General features: G+C 33.1%; 1 pseudogene; it reads right to left on the bottom strand.

Moving 5' to 3' along the window:
• The window catches only part of LOC134839767 (uncharacterized protein DDB_G0283357-like), a 27,949-nt pseudogene extending 10,451 nt beyond the window's left edge, over nucleotides 1–17,498 (bottom strand).
• Nucleotides 17,499–17,500: the final 2 nt, after the last annotated feature.

Below are 17,500 nucleotides of genomic sequence, written 5' to 3'. Positions count from 1 at the left end.
TCTGTGCGAATGAATGAAAATATCAAAAGGTTAGTACTGCAATTGCATTTTATTAATTTACTGCATAGAATTTGGAAATTTACTGCTAGTTATGGGGGAATTTTAAGTTACAAATTTTCATCATAATTAAATTTACTGCTTGTGGGGAAAATTTTAGAAATGAATTTACTGCATTGGTATTAAATTTATAAATTTATAAGTGTAAGAGATTAATAGAATTGTTGAAGTCTGTTTGATGAAATTTGCGATCTTTATTTGTTTTTTGTGGTTTTTGTAGGTGATCGTCGGGTGAAGGCTAAAAATCTAAGGAAAACATGGATAAAGTATGGTGAGTTTTTTAATATTTCAATTAGTTAGTTATATTCATTTAATTCATACTTACCTGTTAGTCGTCGGGGAAAAAACCGTGGGGGAAGATGTCGTGAATTAGTTCTGAAGTTGTTAGTAGTTTAGCTAAGATGCGGATGATATTTTTAGTCTGAAGCAGTGGCCAAAGCAATTGAAGTGCCTTAATAGTGGTTAGTTCTTCAGTGCCAACTGCAAACTCATAAGGTGTGTTTTGGATTAGATTATATAATTTGTGATTGAATTTAGTGTTGTGGATGAATTCTAAAATTGGGATTTCTATGGGTTGTACAAACTCGTGCGGGAGAAGGAAGGGTCGGGATTCTTCGGCGTTGAAGGTCTTGGTGATGGGACAGAAGATGTACATTTGGGTTATGGGGTCATAATTACGAAGAATACCATGAAGGTTAGTATCTTTAATACAGTATGTGAAATTTAGGAAAAATGGTGAAGTGTATTTGGAATTAATGAATTGAAAACGATGGTGTGGTTGTCTAGAGGGTGTGTGTAGGTCAAAGTGATTTTGGATGAAGCGATAATAACTATATGTGTGGGTTTGTTTAGTGCGCAACATAATATCGTGTGAGCAGTGTAAATCTCTTTCGTGTGGTGCAAGGAAATGAAAGGTTAGTGAAAATATTTGGAAGCGTTCTTTAAAACTTTCGTATGCTTGTGTGTCTGTTAGTGCTTCTGAAATAATGTGATCAAACTTTCGGTCGAAGATGTTTAGTGTAAATATATATGGTGTCTTGATGAAAAATTTCTCGGTAATTTGTGGATTAGCGAAGCGATCGTCGTCTAAGAATTGATCTTGGTTAGCTCTGATGATGTTGTGATCATAGTATTCGAGTGTATATTCGTTAGCTCTAGGTGCAGTGTGTGTTTTTAGTGATTTTTTATATCCAACGTAAGTAAATTGTCTAGCGGTTAGTGGTGTAGTGAGTCGATATAGCATGTCCGTATTTCGCTCTATATCGATGTGAGTGTTAGATAATGGTAAGCAAAGAGGGTTAGTAAAATGATAATATGAGGTCCAAGAGAGAGTGGGCATTAAAACGTATTCATCTACGAAGTTGCGTGTTTCGTTAGTGTCGTGGGGGGTGTTTAAGGTGTATTGTGGGAATGAGGGTAAGGTGATGGCTAAAAATTCTTTTGTGTTAGTATGCTTGGGGTGGTTGATGTATTCACGGGCTGTTCCTGGTTTTGCTGGGAAAGGATGGTTGGGGAACTTTCTTTTAAAAGTGCGGTAAGCTCTATTAGTGTTGAGTGAAGATTCAGTTGATGTGGATGATGGTGCTAATGATTCAGTATAATTTGAAGAGGGTGTAGGGGTAGGGGGGTTGGATGAATTTATTGTGGAGGAGATTTGGTTTATGGTTGGGGTATTAAGGTGGTAGGGTTGTTGTTGAAGGGTAATAAAATTATCTAGCTCTGGGGAGATTCGGGGGGTGTCTGGAGAATGAGATGATTGGTCAGAATGGTATGAGGAGTAGGTTGGGGTAACTTGGGAAGCATAAGAGGGTGTGGGGGTGATTGGGTCAGGGTTATTGGATAATATGGGTTGAAAAGGGGGTTGAGAAAAATTAGAAGAGTTATGAAAATTATTGGATGGGGATGGTTCTGAGTCGGCAAATTCATCGGGGGTTTCAATATTCGGGTTATTGAGTTGTGAGATGGAATATAAAACTGAGATGTGTGAATTAGTATCGGAATTCATGCCTGATGTTACATTACTAGATGGAAAATCGGGTGGCGGAAAAGCAAAAAGTGGTATTATTGGGATTGGGGAGGTAAGATTGGTTGGGTGGGAATTTGATCGGTGTAGTGATCCAAGTTGGCGGCTCATCGTGGGCTAAAAAAATGATTATTTTGAGACTGAAAAGCGGCGGTATGGGGTTGTTCAATAATTTGTTCATAAGTATTATCATCTTGTGACTGGTGTGTCATTATATGTTGAATGGGACTTTGTGATGTGGTGAGTCGAAAATTTGGATTATGTGTGATGGCTAAGTTTCGAAAATTTCGTGGGACTAGGGATAGTGGATGGTTATTTGGTAGGGGTGGTAATTGTGGTGCCGTTGGCGTTATGTCTACATTGTTATGTTCTTCGTCGTATGTATTTTGTCGTGTTGTTATTTTTGTGTTATATTCTTTTATTTGTGCGTCTAAAAGAATTTTGTTTATAGATGTAGAAAAGATTCCAAAAAATCCTGCAAAGAGTATGCGTGCTACACTTGCTTGTCGATTGACCTGTGTGTGTATAGCACATGTGTTGTAGATTCCTTTTAAAAGTGAGAAAAGAAATCCAATAAAGTTAAACATTGCGTATAAAATAGTCAATTTTTCTAAGATGTAGTAGGGCCATCCTAGAAAATCGAGGATCTCATTTTTGAGTGTAACAAAGCTAAAAATGTTAATTGGTGATATATCTTGGGGACGGTATTTTTCACCGTTTAGATATATATAATCTTTAATGTCTTTAAAATATCCGCTATAGTCTTGCGTGTAGATATCGGCAAATCCTGCGGTTTCTGCAAGTTTGCGTAAATTTTGGTCTATTGATTGTCTTTGTATAGTGTCCATTTGTGTTAATAATTCTTGGAATTGTTGTGTTCTAATGTGATGTTGAATATCTGATTTTGAATAGATTCCTATTGATTGTAAGTCTATATTTGGGTTTCGAGCAATAGCGCGAATGCTTTCTGGTGAAAATTTTTTGAGCGATTGCATTAATGTGGGATATGGAGTGAGAAGATAATATTTATTTTCATCAGGGTTTAGTTGTACTACATTGTGGCTGTTTTCTGATCCACATGGGACTGCGGTATCCCAGAAATAGGTTCTTCGTGAAAGTGTATCCACGAAATGTACTTTATTCTTATAAAAGATAGGGATTCTTTTATAACATCGTTTATCTTCAAAAACGTATAGTGGTGATACTTTTTTAGTACAAGTATAAAACCATAAGATATTTCCTTCATAGTCTAAAAAATTTGATCTATTTCCAGATAATAAGTATCCTGCATAGGGTATTTTTAATACTGCTAGTGCAAGTGATTGTAATATTTGTGTTCGTTCTAATTCGCATAGGTGGTGTAGTGTTTCTAATTCGGAGAGTGACATTTCTTGAAAAATTCGGCTAATTGTATAATCTAGTTTCATATCTAAATGAATATCATAGTGGATATTACCGAAATATGTAGTATTCATTAGTGATAATTCGTGTAAGCGTGTGCTTCTGGTGTCATGGGGTTTTAGATGTCCACCAGGTTGTCCGTTGCTTTTTTCAAAATTAACTGGTATATAGGATGTTCCTTCGTTTAGAGGATGACCTGTGGCATATGGGTCGATTTTTACTTTTCCAGTGGTCATGTCGAATCCTTTTTTGTATTCAACTAATATTTCAGAGTATTGTGTTCTGTGAAGTGGATTCCTGTATTTACATGCAAGTTCTGTTTCTTGATATATTTGAAAACGTGTCAATTTATTTTCTATATTGTCTATGTTTCTAAAATTAGAACTTAGTTTTCGTGATGGATGGACTTGTTCATATGGAATTGATTGTATAAAATATTTTTCGTGAAATTTTATCATACGAGCGTGTATTTTTGCTACTTGAAATGTTGTACATGTATCTTCGGGGAACCAAACAATTGTTGCTTGTGTTCTCGTTGTAGGGTCGCAATAACCTTGATCATTTTTACAAGGTAATCGGATTCCTTGATAGATCATTGTATTATCTGATAAATCTCGTGTTAGTTGTATTTTTTCGAGTTGTATTTTCCAATCGAAAAACATTATTTCTTGGTATCCTTTATTTTTTGTGTCTGCTTTGCAGTTTGATGGGTCATTTATACCAATGTGTGGTATCCAATGTTTATCGTGTAGGTCATAGGTTAATCGTCCGTGTGCGCCGTTATACGGGTATTTTTCGTCTAGTTTTATATGTCCTTGGTGTCTTTCAAGTTGTGATTGATGTACAGAGTCTGGAAAAACTTGAAAATTAACTAACTTTCTAGCGGAGTTTTTATTTTGTGTGATGTTTAGTCTAAGTAATTCATTTTTACAATCGTCGGGATTGAGATGTAAAAGACGTTCTATATTGCTTTGATAGAATGATTCATGGTCAAGTCGGTTTTTGTTTCCATTCGAGACTTGTGAACAATGTACTTTCTTTTCGGAAAATGTTGCTGTGAATTTATAACCTGTAACTGTTGTTGCTCGGGCTTTTGAATAGAGTGTTGCTATTACATCTGTGGTTTCTATAGCTTGTGGTTCTGTTTCACATTGTGATACTTGATTTATTGCATATTTATGTAGTGTTTTTTGTTCATTTTCTTCACAATCGTAATGTGTTACTAGTAAATCTTGTGGTCCTGTACGAGGGGAAGGGTTTATGTTTTGATTTGAGATTACTAGAAAAAGGAGTTGGAGAAAAATTAATAATTTTAGAATATACATGTGTATGATAATCCTGAGTATGGATTATAAAATGTAATGTAGCCAATTGTGTTTTTGGTATATCTGTCGTATTTGTATATTACTTCAGTAGTTATAAACGGTGGTGGTAGTGATTGAGCTGTTATGTTAGGTGGATTTAATGGGTAGGGATGTTGGGTAATATTATTTAACTTAACTGTGATTTCAAACTTTAATTGTAAACTGTTTTGTTGGAGTATTTGAATATTGTGATCACGGATATCGTTGTGAATATCTTGGCGATATTGTAATCTATTAAGTGCCCAGTTATGAAGGCGGTTACTTTCTTGATGTTGTCCAAATAGTGGTGGAGGTGCTGTAAATGTATTCCAATCTAGTCTTAAAGGAATATTTATTGATGATTGTTCTCGATATCTGGCGTCGAGATTATTTGGAAAATTTAAGTTAAAGGGTGGTGGTGAAAACTGGCTTATTGATGGTGTTGATGGTAGTGATAATGTTTCTGGTAGTGATGAGGATGTTGTTGTATCCGTAGAAATATCTATGGGGTCATTGACTAAATTTGGTTCACCTTGTGTAAATGAATGTGTAGTCCAATATGGGAATCGTGATGTTTGGTTTGTGGGGTTGAAAGGATTTTCACGTATTTGCTCAGATGTTGGTGTTGAACCTAAGTAATCTGATGGTAGGCTTGAGGTGCTACGTTGTGAAAGAAGCGTAGGGGTTTCTGGTAATATACCAATGGGGTTTTCTGGAGTGTTTTGTGATGGGGATTGAGGTATATCAAAATGAACTCGGGGAGTTTGAAAATTTCTGTTTCGTCGAGGATGTATAATTTGTCTATTTATTTCGACTGTATTTTGGTTTTGACTAGAATTTTTTATTCTACTTAGTTCTTGTGGTAGTGTTGGATATAGGTTATATGTTGGTTCGCTTAAAGGTGCTTGTCGTTGAACTGGTTCTAGTGGTTCTGATAAACGAGCATGTCGTTCTTCAAAAGTGTATGGATTGTCTTGAAAAGAAATTCGTGTAGATGTTTGAGGATTTTGAGTAGTTGAAGGTGGTGTTTTGTTATCTTGGGATGATGTCGGTGAAGACTGATTCTGTGACTGTTGGGTAGCAATTTTTGATGGTTTTTTGAATTATTACTTTAGTGAGAAATTTTGTGTTTATTATAATATTCTTCCAAAAAAAGAATTAGAAGGACTGTTGCTAGGGCAAATGTGAGGATTGCTTTCTTTATACATTTACAGATGGTCAAAATGAGGGATGATAAGAATGCTATGAAAATTACAAACAATAAAAAAATATCGGTTCTACTGAAAATTGTTCGTATCATTTAGACAAGTTGTATAAATCGTACCTGTGGATATAATCAAGGGTTTTGGAAAGTTGGAGGAATAGTTCGAGAATAGTGTAGAAAATTAAAAAAATGTTACAAAAAATGATTAGGATTATTAGAAAAGATTCAAGTATATCAAAAAGAAATATTATAAAGGATTCAAGTATTGTAAAAAAATGTTTAAGATTTATGAGTATTTGAGTAACTGATTGAGAGAAGAGCATTTAAGAAATGATCTCTTGGTCGAATATTTTTTGCTGTTTGAGGCGATTTTCTAGTGTGGTCGGATTATTTATTAGTTTTTTGACAAGTGGGTTGAGTTTTGTAAAAAATTGTTGGGGGAAATTTTTATGGTGACTGGGAGGTCGTCTTTTTCTTTATTTTTGTTTGTCAAATGATCCGGGGTATGATGAGATTTTTATACTTTAGGCTAATTAAAATGTTCATTTTGTTACTTTAGGCTAAGTTAACAAATTTGCTTTGGGGGTATTCGTGGTCTGAGTTGGGGAAATATTGTTGATCTTTGGGTTATTAGATAAGGGAGGGGTACGGTATTATGGTGATATTTATTTTAGTTGTCAAGTTGGAGTGGTTTGCTTATTTTTGACCTGGAGGTCGTAAAGTTATAGTTATAGATGTGCCTGGAGTTCTATATGATTCGTCTAATTGGTCTTAGTTTGAGTTAGAGAAAGTGACGGATTGGATGAATCCTATTGGTCTATTTTGAACTAGAATTATTACGTACTTGTCAGCATGTTATTTTGAAAAATGTAAATGAAAAATGTTTCGGAGGTTTCAAGATTGTGAAACAAATGTTAAAATTACTTTTGAAATTCTACTTTCTTTAAAATTTTAGATTGGGGGATGAATATTTTATAGTTTTTACGTGGTTGATTTCGGAGTCTTGTTGTTTTTCTAGTTTCTGATTTGTCGATTTGTTCTTGGGGTATTATTTGTTCGGTCATTTTTCTATTTTTTCTTTGTTTTGGGGATTCTTTATGGTTTTGTGTATTGTTTTTGGTGGCGATTGGTTTTGTGTTTTGATTTTCGGTGGGGTTATCATTTTGTTCTGTGTTTTTCAGATGTGGTTCATTTTGAATGATTTTTAATCCTGTGAAAGAATATAATTGAGTTAATTCGCGGAGTGCGTATTCTTTTGGGTAATAAGGTAATAGGTTGTTTCGATGTTGAACGATTTCTTTTTTGTTTGAGTCGGTAATTTTATATGTGACATCAGTGGGTTTTGCAATTATTTGGTATGGTCCTTTTCGAAGGGGTTGTAATTTTTTAGAAATTCCTTTTTGTGTATTAAAATTAGGTATTAAAACAAATGTTCCAATTTTTAATTCGGAGGCTGGTGTAAAACGTGAATTGATTTGTTCATTAATGTTTTGTCTTTGTAATAACTTTTTTGTTATTTTTTGATAAATTTCATTGTGTTTTTTATCTCTATTTAGAATCCATTCGGTGTGTGTACCGGAGGCTAGTTTAAGAATTTGTGGGTGATGAAAATGATCTTCATCGTGTGTATGTAAAGGTAGGTTATAACAAATTGAGTCTTTATTTGGTTGACAATAACCTTGTGCGTTTTTATGAGAATTCGCTGTAAACATTATTGGTTTGCGTGGCTTTTGGTTAAAAACCATTTCGTATGGTGACATTCCTAAAGTTGTCGTAATTTGTGAATTATACGCTAAGGGAAATAATTTTACATCTGCTGGCCATTCGGTATATTTTGTATCATTTCCGTTGATGATACATCTAAGATATTCTTGTAATGAACGGTTCATACCTTCGACTAAGCCGTTTGTCCAAGGTGCATGAGATGTACGTGGTTTGTGTTTAATGTTATATAAATGACATAGTGTGATAATTTCATTATTTATGAATTCTGTACCGTTGTCTGTAACTAAAATTTCTGGTAGTCCGAATTTTGCTATCCAGTGTTCATAGAGTGTTGTGTAAGCGTAATAAGCGTTACAATGTGGTACTGGGTTAAGTGCTACATAATGTGTAAATGCGTCAACAATTACCATAATGTAGGAGTTTCCTTCTGATGAGGGTGAAATTGGTCCTTTAGTATCAAATGAGATACGATGATTAAAGTACAAACTTTGTCCTTTAAAATCTTGTTTTTGTGCTATTTGTTTTTGATTTGGGTATGGTTTATTTAGTTGACATACTATACAGTCATTGCATAGTACTTTTATCCAAATTGGTGCATTTGGGAAATAAAAGTTTTGTATAAAATTTGAATATGTTTTTTCTGATCCAGAGTGTCCTTTAATATTTTGTGTATGTGAAATATTAAAAGCTATAAGAATCATACTTAAAGGGAGACATGGAACTGTAGATTCATTCAGGTTATACTCTAAAAGGTCTGTATTTTCGTTAATTGTTGTGTTGTTAAATTTGCGAAAGTATCGGAGGAGTGTTTTGTTTCCTAGAATGGTTGAATCTGCTTTGATAGGTTTAGTTTTATATTTGTGCCATGATTTCAGTTGTCGAATTACTGGGTCAAGGTTTTGATATTGTTTCAGTGTTGAAATTGTAATTATTTCTGTTGGGGGGAGAAAAATGTTTTCGATTTCTAATTTAGATAAGGGTATTGTATCAAGTGGGTCGTGAAGGTCAAAAACTTGATTTATTGTGTATTTTGAATCATTTGTTTGTGGTCCTGATAAATTTATTTTATCAGTTAAATCTTCTTTTTCAATTAGTGGAAAATGGTCTTTCTTAGGCGGGTGTTGTTTTGTTCGTTTTTGTTGAGTGTTATTTTTTATCCATTGAGAATATGGGATTGGTTTGAAAGTTGATGTTCCAAGTAAATCAACTTCATAATGATTATTTTGACAATCTAAATAAAGTGGGAAATGTTGTAAACTATTTATTTGTGATTGTTCAATATCAGTTTTTACTGCATATTTGCATTCCAATCGGGGTGATGTTTCGTTTTCTGCAAGGTAGAATTTTATATTTTTGGGTATTTCAACTGTTGTTTTTCGTGTAAGTAATTCAGGTGGTGTATTTCGACTTAAGGTGTCTGGTAATGCAAGATTTTTTCCTGCAGTCCAAACTATATGTAAGTTTGGAAATTTCATTAGAATTAGTTGAAATCTGTAAACTCGGTGGTTTGGGTTAGATTTTTGTGTAAAGAGAAAGATGATTGGTTTATGGTCTGTGAATAGAACTGTGGGGTGTTTTGATCCAAGTATCAGAAATTCATATTCTGTCAGTGTATATATTATGGCTGTACATTCTCTCATTAGAGTTGAGAGTCGTAGCTCTGCTTGAGTGAATAATCGAGAATTTGCTGATATGAGGTTCATTTTATTTGTACCATTATGTGATTGTAATAGTGCTGCACCGATGCCAAAGTTCGAAGCATCGCACATTGCATAAAATGGTTGATTTGAATCTGGAATTGTGTTTGAAATTTGTTCAGTTAAAAGTTTCTTTACTTCTTCAAATCGTGTTTGATGTTCTGTGTTCCATTCAAAATTATTTTGTTGTCTAAGGATGTTATAAAATGGTCGTAGATATAATTGCATTTTATAAACATATTTACTTAAAAAGTTTAACATTCCAAGAAATTCTTGGATTTTCTTTTTATTTGTTGGTGGTTGAAGTTTTTGAATAGCGTCAATGCGTGATTTCAATGGAGTGATTGTTTTTCTTTCTATATTATGTCCTAAGAATTTAACTCTTGTCAAAAAGAAGTGTGATTTATCGGGGGCGGCCTTCAGATTTTCGTTCTGAAGTATTTGGTGATATTTTTCTAAAACATTGAACATCTCGTCTTTTGTTTGTGATTGCATAAAAACATCGTCTAAATAGGTGATTGCGTTTTTCTTGAGTATTAGTGGTCTAAAAATTTTGCTCATAAAAGCTGAAAATGCTGCTGGTCCTATGGATATTCCATAGAATAAGCGGTTGAATTCATATTGTTGGTTTCCGATAACAAATTGTGTTAAACGTCGTGATTGTTCATCTAGTGGCATTTGATTGTATGCACTATTCATATCGGCGGTTGTAAAGTATTTGCCGTTTATTTTTGTTAAAATAACTTGTATTGGTTCAATGGGCCAATTACATTTTGATTCATCTATAAGTGAATTGAGGTATCTAGCATCGAGAACGATTTTTAATGATTCTCCTTTAGCTAGAATGATAACGGGGTTGATAAATGTGTTGCCTTTTGGTTGTTCTTCTTTATTAACTGGTGATATAATATTGTATTGTTCTAAAATATCGAGTAATCTGTTCACTTTATCATGTAAGTGAATTGGTACTTTACTTGCTCTCTGTTTTTTGAAAACTGCGTCTGGTTTTAACGGGAGATGTAGTGATGAACTGATTTTCCCAACATCGAATTTTGATGTTGCATAGACTGATGAATATTTAATTAGCTGTTTGGCTAATTTTTCGAATTCGTCTTGTGTTATTTGTGAATGTTGGAAATTAAACATTGTTAAAAATTTCTGTTGGTCCTCTGTGTAGTTACTTATGTTGAATGTAGGTTTGAAATATGGAGTTTTTGTGAAATAATCCGTATTTCTGTTTTCGTTACTTATTATATTATTTATAGATAATTCTTCATTAAGAATTGTAGATTGGCAAATATCTAGTAATTGGAGTATATTATTTACGCGATAGGCTTTTTCGTGTATTGGTGATATTGTAGCGTTGGTTTCACAATATCCTAAAAGTCCTAAAGGTAATGTTACTTGGTAAGGTGTGTTGTTATAGACATGTAAGGAAATGATATCGGAATTCGATTTTTTCAAATATTTTATGGATGAGATTGTGATTTTGAAAAATTTGTGAATAGGTTTGAATTCAAATTCTGACATATAAAATTTTTGTTTGTTTTGTTCTTTATCATATTGGTGAACTTGTTTGATTGAAAAATTATAGATATTTCCTGATAGTGGTTTTAGGTGTTTTCTTTGTTGGTTAAATATCGGGTAGAATTTTGAAAAGAATGGTGGTTGTTTATTTAATCTTTGAAAAAATGTTAAGGATGTTTCTTTTGTTTTTGTATATTTATCTTTGATTAATATTTTACTATTTAGTATGTTAATTGTTGGTATATACTTCGAAATAAATGGTATTCCAATGATATTATATTTAATGTCAGTGATATGGAATATTTGTTTAAATGGCTTATTTAAAATTTTGCTTTGTTCCATTGTTCTGGTGGGGAGGAGAAATAATTGGATTTTTCCGTAGTTTATCAATGTTGATCCTTGTGCTGTTGCTAGTTTGCTGGAGGTTTCAAGAGGTGTTAGCTTTGGGTGTAAGGTTTTTATTTCATTCCATGTGGGGATGTTTATTATGTTTGATTCTGCTCCTGAATCAATTAAAAAATCTATTTCAAGGTCTGGTGGTTGAAATTCTTTATTTCTTGGGCTTTCTAAGAGAAATGGTATTGTCCAAATTTTTTCTTTGGGTTGTTCTTTTTGTATATTTTGATAAATATGGTTTGTATTCAAGCATTTTGTTTTGGTATTTTTATTGGTTTGATCTGTAGTGTTAATCTCATTTGTTTCTTGCGTCGTTGGTGTGGAATTTATGGGTGTAGTGTAATAATTTTGAAGAAGTTCTGATTGATTTTCATATATGTGTGATGAAAAGGGTTGTTCATATATGACAGATTCATAGTCATTTTCGACTTTTATCATATTGATAGAAAGAGTGTTTTCAGTATCACTTTCTGAATCTGATGATGTACAGTTTATTTGATTGAGTTGTAACGTATCAGTTACTGTGTCATCAATACCTGGAGGGTCTGATGTTGTTTCTGGGTTAGATTGTACTTGATTGATTTGTCTTTGATGTTTAGGTGTACTACTTCTGTGGCGATTATTAGAATTATTATAGTTATTATTATTCCGGTGTGGTGATTGGGAATAATTTCTATAACGATTATTATAACTTGAGTGTCGATTTTGTGAATTATTTCGCGATCTGTTTTGGTAATTATTGTTTGGTCTGTTATAGTTCGATCTATTATATGAGTTATTCCTTGATTGACTGTTCGGGTAATTCTGGTTTCGGTTGTTTGAATAACTTCTATTTCGATTATAGGAGTAGTTTCTATTCCTATTGTATGATGAATTTCGTGATTGGTTGTTTGGATAGTAGTTATTTCTTGATTGGGAATTAGATCTAGAAACAAATCGTTGTGTATTTGAATTTGATCTGGAGTAGTTATTTCGACTATTTGGTCTATTGTAGTGATTTTGTGATGAATTGTTCGTGTTTCTTCGTTCTGGTGATCTTCCTCTATAACTTGAGTTATATGGTGATTGATTTCTTGTATAATTTGTATTGTTCGGGAGTGGTTTTCCTGAACTGTTGTTGCTGTGGACTGTTTTGTTCGGTAGATTTTGATCTTTTTTCATGTATTGATAGAATGATTTATTTGGTTCTTTATATTTTTGAGGTTTATTTTGATTGTCTTGCTGTTTTTGTCTACATTCGGAAATACTATGTCCGTATCGTCGGCAATAATTACACCATTTTTTGAAAGATGGTTTGCCTTTGAAGTTTGGGTTCTTTTCATAAATATTGAGTATTTCAGTGATTTTTTCAACGAGGTCTGTCTCTGATTCCTGTATATTATTAATATTAGTGGGAGTCGTTTCAATTCTGTTAACGTATTGTAGTTTCAGATTTTCCGTTTCTTCTAGTTTCATCGTGATTTCTGCTTGTTCTAATTTGTCTACTAGTTTTCGAAAATCTAAATCGGGTTCTCGAATTGAAGAAGGATGGGATGCTCTCTTTTTTATTGCTATTTTCCTTAATTGTGGTGTTAAGGTCATCATTAAGATTTCTGTCATCTTTGTGTTTTTATAGTCATGTGTATTTAATGAATATGCTTTTCGAACTAGTGTTTCGATTCGTACTGCTATTTGCTTGATGGTTTCGTTTGGTAATCTGCGAATTTCATTACATAAAACTCTTTGTTGTTGTTTGTTTCTTTCGGAGTCAAACATTTTTGAAAATTCTTGTGTAAACCTTTTCCAGTTTGATTTTATTTCTAGAGGTAGTACTGAAAACCATTTTTGGGCTGCGCCATCTAAGGTTGTTTGTATTAACGCTGTGCGTCGATGTATCCAGTTTTGATGTAGTGGCGTATTAATGGGTTCAGGTCCAATATTTAAAATCAGGTTTGCTGTTACTGCATTTAAATAATCTTCTACAGAGTATTCAGGGTCTGTTCCTGTGAAAACCATTAAAGGTTTGTTTGATGTTATTGATGATCCACCCATAAGGTATGGATTCATTGTCATTTGTAATGATTCTGCTGCATTTGGCATTTGAGAAAAATTTGAAAGTTGGTTTCTTGTTATTTCATGTTGTTGGAGATAATATGGGAGTGGTATTTCATTTTGCATTTGTGATGCTTGATACGAGTGTGCAGTCATTGGATTTTGTTGTTGAATTGGTTGAAAAGATTGTGTATTAATTAAATTTTGTTGTTGAATTGGTTGTTGATGTTGTGCATCTATTGGTTGTGGAGAAAAATTTCTATGATTTGTACGTGTTCTCTGTATTCTTTGTCTACGATATTCTTGAGTATTTGGTGCAAATATATCTGGTTGTAAGAAATCATCATCTGAGGATAAATAATCCATTTGATAAGATGTTTGTTTTTTATTTTTATTTTGTTGAAAAAATGGGTAATTTTCACTGTGATCCTGTGGAGGATTTGTTTGGAAATTTATTGAATTAGGTTGGGTCATTGGGTTATCCCAATTTCGAGATCTTGTATATTGGTTAAAATTCCTTTGTGGTTGATTACATGTTTTTGATGGATGTGTATAATTATAATTATGGTCTGTAAAGTTGTTTCTAGTGAATGTTTTGCGTGTTTTTGATGGTATTGTCATGGGTCTGTATGTTTGGTAATCCATATGTGAATATTTAGGGGCAACCGAAGGTTTAACGGTTGATTGTAAGGTTACCTGTGTTTGTGAAGGATTTGTATTTCTTGGTGTTGTTAAATTTGGGCGTATTGGTGAAATACTTTGTTGTGTAGTTGTTGTGTGTACAATTTCTTCATTTATGAAGTGTGATGGTGTCTGGATATCTTGTTGAGTAAGATTCCTAGTTCCATTGAGGTTTTCATTGTGTATAACTGTAGAGTTTAAACTATTATTTTGTGTATCGGGCAAAAATGTATTATAGTTTAATGGTGTTGCATCAATGGTTAATGGTATTACTTTTACATAATCTCTTATGTAAGATATCGTACTTATTGCTTGACTTGAGATTGATTGTGGGAAGCTTATAAATGCTGGATGAGACCATTCGGGGTCCCAAACATAATCTGATTGTTCTGTGATAGCGGTATCATCGTTCGAGTTTTGGGGTCTAAAATTTTTTCTTGCTTGTGCAATTAAATCAATATTGTGTGTGAAATAATCTATTATGAACCATGCCAAAATTTTTTGTAGATCGTGTTTTGTATGTTGTGAAACGTCGTCTTTCGTGAAATTTTCTTTAATGATGTTTAAATAACTAGAGAGTAGTGTGATTTCATGTCGTACTCTTAAATGTTTAGATGTTTCTGTCGGTGAGACATTTGTTATTGGGATTTCGTTTTCTAATATCGAAATATAACTATATATTATTGCGAAAACTTCATTGGTGAATATGGAGTTTGCTCTTTGTGAGTTTTGATATTGGATGCTTTTTATATATTCTGAAAAAACTTTTGAAAATTCTAAATCAAGATCGTCTGTTTGAATTGTATATTTTCTATTATTATGGTTTGGTGAGGTGAATTCTATGGAGTAGATTCCATACTGTTGTGTTATGTTGCATATATCTTTTAAGTAGTGGTCTATGATTTGTCTTTTGATTTTTACATCTGGGAACTCTGTTTTACATGGACTAATTCCGGGTTCAAATAAATTTACGAGTAAATTTTGACAAAATATGTGTTGTCCTCTATCAGTATCTGCGTCTACTATAAAAGGAAAGATTTCATCATCATCTGGAGTTTCTTCACCTGGAGTGTGCGTTGAGCTCATTTTTTCGTTCGATGACTGTTAATATGTAATTATTAATGTGTCGAATTGGTTGATTCCAATTGTATAAATGTACTGGTTTGTGTTTGTACTGCTTTTTTATTCTTCTTTTTCCTCTTTGTGATGAATTTGAAGTTGTTTCTGAGTCAGAGAAATATAATTGATCGTGAATTGGGCAATTTTTATCTATTGATTCTTTTAGTTTGTAAAGTTCGTCTAAACTGTTGGTTTCTGATTCTGAAAATGCGTTTCGATTTTTTGAAAATCTTTTTCGTGTTATTTGTCTTTGTTTAGTTATTATTTTTCTCTTTAGTGTTTGTCGTTTTGTTCGAATGTATCCAACTGTTTGTGTATGAGGTGTGATTACAAGGTCGTATTTTTTGTTGTCTATTTCACAATTGTGTAAAACGATTGTTTGTTTATTTCCTAGGTTTTTAAATGACATAAGGTTTAGAATGACGGATGCAAAGGGTTGTTAAATGATTTCTATTTTCCTAAACTGTTAGTTCTTACGATTTTTTGGTTAGCTTAACCTGGGTCTGTTTGTTCAGGGTTGGAGAGAAAAGTATATCGATTCCGAAGAATGATTTTTTACTTTCTCGTGGCTAGTATAAGTTAAGGTGTTAACTTACTTAATCTTACTTAGGGGTAGTGATTGTGTTCAAGGGTTGGAGAATAGTAAATCGATCCACAAGGTTCAGGTATAATTAGAACGCGAGTAGTTCGTTAGATACTATTTTAAACTTACTAAGTCTAAGATTTATCCTGGGTCTGGTAAGAGGGGGGGTCAAGTGAAGGATGAATAACCGAAGTTCTTCACTGTTTATCCTAATTTGAATGATTAGTTTTGTTTAAAAATTTCTATTAGTCTTGGGTCTTTAGAAAGGGTTGGGTAGTGAATCGACGTTTGAGGTCGTTAGACACTAATTAAGTGGGTGGGGGAGAACAAAGTTGTTCTGTTTGATCCAAGGATAAGCCTTGATGATCAAATTTGAAATTTAATTAAGTAGAAAATGATTTAAGATCCAAGGATAAGCCTTGATGATCTGGTTTTAAAATTAAGTGAATTTAAGTTTTAATAAATTTTTAAATGTGTGTAAAGGAAAGATTTAGTGTTTTGATGATATTAGTGGGTTTATGATTGCTGTTATGTTTTAGATGATGGAGCTGGAACAACAGGATGATTTATGATTACTAACCTTTTATTGTCATGCTACTAATTTTTATTTTTATTTTTCAATAAATATTTTTCAAACATGTTTTGTATATTACTGCAGAATTTTAGGAAAACGATCTTAGATCTTTTTATCAATCGTTATTGTATATTAATAATTTTGTTTAGCGCCTGAAATGATTTTGAAGATTAACTTCAAGATTTTATGTTTGCAAATGAAAATCTAAATTCATTGCCAGTAGTATTCTAAATATAAAAGTTTGCTCTGGTTTTTGCCTAACTATCATATAGCTATATGGCAAGTTTCTACTTTGTCGTATGTCGTCTCTGGTTCGAGGTCTTCTTCCAATTCCGGGTAGTTCTGTTATGGTTCGGAATATTGGCTCTGATCTATTGAGTCGTAGAGACAGTTCGATTAAATTATTGTCGTATAACATTTTGTAAATGTTTTGTCTAAATTCTAATCTATTATTGGTTAATTCTAAGCTATTAAGGTCTTGTTCGAGACTTATGGTCGCACCAGATGAGTTATGACCGAGTTGGTTAACTCATAGAGTAATTTCGGATAGGGTACACCGTCTGCTCGTCACGCTATCTTATTTTCGGCCGGATAGATTCGTGCAACTTCTTAGTCTAATACCGATCCTAATCTTACTCTTATACTATCTAGTCTCAGGTTGTTTAACTAGTCTCTGCTAGGCTCAATAGATCTAGGGTATACTGGTTTATTGCGGTTGCTGAAGTGCTCGGGAGAGTCCAACTAATTTCTAAGTTAAATTCAAATCTCTCTGGTGCTGAAATTACAAGTAACTTCAGCACTTACAAATAAGTGGGTTGTTAGTTAGATGGATCATGATTGGTTAATATTAAATACTTTACATTGGTAAAATATCTAAATTATCCAATCATAAAATGTAGTTTAGATCAGGTTCCACCACATCGTTGTGACTGACAGTGTCTTTAAATTCATCGAGCCCACGTCCGCTATCAAGATAACCGCGTATGTAAGTTTCAAAACAACAATAGCTGCCGACTTTAGAAGAAATTATAAGAAAACAGCGTTTTTCCGAAAAAAGAAGCCCGGTGTAGCAGGGATGATAGCACTGCCTCCTTTTACTACTCACTTTTGCTGACACCTGATGCCGGGAAAACACATAT

Source organism: Symsagittifera roscoffensis, chromosome 2 (genome assembly GCF_963678635.1).
Source record: "Symsagittifera roscoffensis chromosome 2, txSymRosc1.1, whole genome shotgun sequence".
Taxonomy (NCBI): domain Eukaryota; kingdom Metazoa; phylum Xenacoelomorpha; order Acoela; family Convolutidae; genus Symsagittifera; species Symsagittifera roscoffensis.
The sequence above is the reverse complement of the archived record's forward strand: the minus strand, read 5'-3'. Positions and strand labels throughout refer to the sequence as shown.